Source organism: Canis lupus, chromosome 28 (genome assembly GCF_003254725.2).
Source record: "Canis lupus dingo isolate Sandy chromosome 28, ASM325472v2, whole genome shotgun sequence".
Lineage (NCBI taxonomy): Eukaryota > Metazoa > Chordata > Mammalia > Carnivora > Canidae > Canis > Canis lupus.
Genome location: NC_064270.1, coordinates 2673387 through 2678089, shown reverse-complemented (window position 1 = coordinate 2678089; position 4703 = coordinate 2673387). Strand labels below are relative to the sequence as shown.

General features: G+C 42.1%; 1 pseudogene; it reads left to right on the top strand.

Annotated features, from left to right (window-relative positions):
• Nucleotides 1-2248: 2248 nt before the first annotated feature.
• LOC112672626 (eukaryotic translation initiation factor 2A-like) lies at nucleotides 2249-3863 on the top strand (annotated as a pseudogene).
• Nucleotides 3864-4703: the final 840 nt, after the last annotated feature.

Here is a 4703-nt window from a genome sequence, read left to right as displayed (position 1 = left end):
ATTTTTGACTCATTTTTTTCCCACTTAATAGTAGATTTTGATCATCCTTCCCATTGCAAAGATATAGACCTAGTTCATTCTGCCTCAAATTCTAGAATTAGGATTTCACTGCATGGCTGAGTCATTCGGTTGGTATTTCCTTAGTTTGGAGTCAGAGGAAGTTCCCTATGCCCCTGATTACTCAGGCTCAAATCCTGTGGGCACATCTTCCTTCTCTCATGGTCAGAGAAGTTCACCAGCACATTAGCAGGGTCCCCAAGATCCTTCCTTCCAGCCATGCTTTCTGCATGGACCCGAGCTCTCCTGGCCCTGCCACTCTAAACTGGGTGATCCTTCCCTCCCTGTGCTGAATCCTGGAAATTTGGAAATTATGGACTCCAATGCCATTAGCTTCCTATCACTCTAAACTTCCTGTATCTCAGGACTATTTACAGCATCATTTTCATTCCTCCAATACCTTTGCAGACTTTAAAATTTCTTCATTTCAAAGTTAAACATATGGACCTAACTCACCATCATGAAACTAGAAAATATGCATTCTTAAAGCAAACTGGGAAGACCAAAGCACTTATTCAAAGATTCATACCCTTAGTTGGTTGAGCAACTGACTCTTGATTTCTGCTCAGGTTGTGATAGCAGGGCTTAGCATGGGGTCTGCTTGAGATTCTCTCTCTCTCTGCCTTTGCCCTCTCTCTCTCTCTCTCTCTCTCTCTTTCAAAATAAATAAATCAAATCTTTAGGAAAAAAAAAAAAACTCATACCCATGACAGACCATGATACAACTGGAAAATCTTAAGGACTTGGGTTGCAGAAAGAGCAGAAGTTAGAGATGGGAACATTCATTCGACAAGTATTTATAGAGCACTTTCTGGGTACCACATTCTGCCAAGTGGCAGGGGATGAAGTGAGAGGGACAACCAGGTACCAGAAGGTAGAAGACTGAATGGCCCATTTCTTCGGTGGTGTTAGGGTCTTCTGGAGAACTATATATGGGTGGCCCTTGTCACATGACAAACAGCTTCCCTGACAGGAACTTGCAGTGCTGCAGGCAGCCAGCATCACCCTTGTCTGTATTGAGGGGGAGGAGCAGCCGCAGAGGTGAAGCACCCGGACAAAGAAAAAGCTCTGACAAGTATGAAATTCCAGTAAAACTTGATTTTTAAATGAAGTTATCAGATTAGAAATCCAAACAGTGAGCACTTAAGAGCAAAGAGGTGCATAAAATAAGAAAATGCTGTACTCGGCACATTTTTGGATGGGTGAGAGTTATGGCCATTTTGCTTTTAATGCCTAAGAAGGGTTATAAATAGCTAAGGGAAAGGGATTTTCCCATATGCTCTTTCAAATACTCACACACACACACACACACACACACACACACACATTTTAACACCATGTTGTATTTTTCAGATGGTTTCAAATTCAAAACAAATGAATTACTCAAATGGAGATATTGAATGTGCCAAGTTTTAACCAGCAAAGAGTTACACCGAAGGAGCTAAAAGCATGAATGTGTGAAGCAGCCTCAGGACACAAACCAGGACTCCGACCCTTGGAGAACAGAGGGTTCCCATGGAGAAGCCGTGTTTCTTAATTGTACAGAGCACCTGGCCACAGGATTATGAATATTGACCTTCCCTGATACGCCCAGATGGCTCCTTCCACGGGCAGGGCCAGGTGCCCAACAGTGGAAAGAAGGGGCTCAGGAAAGCCAGGAGAGCATTCTTTAGTTAAGTCTAAACCACAGACAAGGAAAATCAAAACCTTCTCTCTGATTCAGGGCCCCTCATCTTCTTTTCCAGTAAAAAAAAAAAAAAAAAATCAAACTGAGAGATATTTCAGGGTTCCACAGTCATAATGTCCTGCCCACTTACAAAGGATTGATTCTTGTCCTAGCAGTTTTCAGAGGAAATCTGTTTTGAAACAATGCTGCCACATGAACAGGACCAAGAGGAAAGATCTGGAAAAGGTGATCTGCTACCCAGGGGCTGCTACACATGCTCAGAGGGCATTTGCAGCAAGATTAACAATGGAAGTATGCATTTCTCCATCCGTCCACTTATTTATTCTTCATTCAATAGCTATTTCCCGAGCGTGTTGGAAGGGAAAACAATGAATGCATTTCACAAATATATATTGACTCTTAAGATGTGCCAGGCTCTGTACGAGGGGCTGGGCATCAGTAATGAGTAAGACCAGCAAGATTCCTTCCCTGACAGAGCCTGCATTTTGCTGGGGAAGATGGACGATGGACAAACACATAACTAAGCAAGATAATGACGAGCAAGGAAGTAATGACCGAAAAGGCACAGAGGTAGACATTATCTGGGAGAGGCTGATTTGAAAAGGATTGTATTTCCACTAAAACTTGAAGGCTAGGGCAGCCTGGATGGCTCAGTGGTTTAGCGCCGCCTTCAGCACAGGGCGTGATCCTGGAGACCCGGGATCGAGTCCCGCGTCGGGCTCCCTGCATGGAGCCTGCTTCTCCCTCTGCCTGTGTCTCTGCCTCTCTCTCCCTCTCTGTGTCTCTCATGAATAAGAAAAGAAAAGAAAAGAAAAGAAAAGAAAAGAAAAGAAAAGAAAAGAAAAGAAAGAAAAGAAAAGAGGAAAGAAAAGAAAAGAAAAGAAAAAAATCTTTGAAGGTTAGCAAAGAAGTAGTTACATAAAGAGCCAGGATGGACATTTTAGCCTAGGGAATAGTAGAAAGTAGGAAAAGCCACGGTGTGTTCACGGCACTGAAGGAACCCATATACTGATCTCTTCCCTGTTAGATACCAGACTCAGCAGCAGTGGAATGATTTATGACATTAAGGGGCATTGGAAAGGAACATAGCTTTCCCAGGAGAGGATGGAAGCATTCATGCCCTTCCTGGCAGATGAGGGTACGGATTCAGTGGTGGCGATGTTCCAAGGCCCCACAGTCCGTTTCTCTCGGATTGAGACGTTAGGACACTAAGGAATGAAAAGCACTGCTGTGTTGTAATAGTTAGAATGGATTTGACAAGCAAGGAACTTTCTACTACAGAGAACAAATATTGCATTACCTTGCAGCAGATGAAGAAAGGGCTAGAATTTATTCGATTACCAAAACATAGACTCATTTATGGTGAAATTTGGAATTCTAGTTCTACTGAGTTTTATGCTATTTATGATTCTATGTCTGCCAACAAAACGATTTTCAACTTGAAATGTGATCCTGTGTTTGACTGTGGAGCTGGTGCTCTAATGTCTAACTTATTTAGTCCTCATGGCCATATATTAAGGCTAGCTGGGTTTAAAACCCTGGCAGACAAATGCAATCATGGAATGTTAAAAAATACAAACCTATTTCTAAACTAGCAGCCTCTGATCCTACATGTTTTCCTTGGTGCCCAGATGGGGAGCACATTTTAACTGCCACGCATGCTCCCAGGTTTGATGTTAATAATGGGTACAACCTTTGGCATTAGGCCAGGCCTATCCTGGCAGCCATTCTTTGGATAGGCTATTTCCAGCAAAAACGATAGCTTACTAAGCAGTTAAAAGTGAAGTATTCGACAAAAAATCTAAATGTGCAGTAGTTGATAGACTCTCGGCTTAAGGAATAAACCAATTACCCATTCCAAGCTCTCTGAGGAGACACAACTGCTGAATTAGAAATCACAACCAGGAAATGAGCAGCCATTATCAAAAGCAGCTCTTAAAAATCAAAGGAAATATGAGGCTGAGAAAATTCTAAAGTAGGAAGCAAGAAATGACAAGAACCAAGATTTGGCACCTACCCTGCTCCACAGAGCACACCATGAAATAGTATGTCTCTGATCACATCTGGAGACCCTGAGACAGATGGAAAAATCAAGAATCAAAGACCTGAAAGCAATTGAAACTTGAAAAAAACAATCAGCAACTTAAACAGCTAGAAAAACTCTAAGTTGGAGATTTTTTTAAGAGCTATCACTCTTCTCCAGGAGCAGGAAGATTTGAAATTGGTTATTTTAAAGATTGACAGAGGTATCCCTGGGTGGCGCAGTGGTTTAGCGCCTGCCCTTTGGCCCAGGGTGCGATCCTGGAGACCCGGGATCGAATCCCACGTCAGGCTCCCGATGCATGGAGCCTGCCTCTTCCTATGTCTCTGCCTCTCTCTCTCTCTCTCTGTGTGTGTGTGACTATCATAAATAAATAAAAATTAAAAAAAAAAAAGATTGGCAGAGAGCAAGTTGCTAGCATAAATCAGTGGAAATACATCTTCTGTGTTAAACTCTGTAAAGCACCTGAATTTCACCTGCTATCACATACCCACATTGCTGCTCATCTATTTATAACTTAATCACTTTCCAAGCTTTGGAATATACGTGAAATCAGTTAATGATGTCCATTAAATTGGCTTTTCCTACATTTCAATACATGTGGAAAAAAGATACAAATTTCTTAGCTAAGCTCAACAGACTATACCTCACATGTCATTGTTATTCAGTGTCATTTACCATATAAATGAATAAGGGCATTTTAAATTTTAAAAAATGCAACCCATTAGATTGGATAAAAGAAATCAGTGCAAACAAGCAAGGTATACAAAAGTTCATTTCTGGGAGCACCCAAGTGGCTGGCTCAGTTGTGAGTGTCCGAATCTTGATTTAGCCTCAGGTCATGATCTCAGGGTTGTAAGATGGAACCCCATTTCGGGCTCCACGCCGAGCATAGAGCTTGCTTAGGATTCTCCCTCT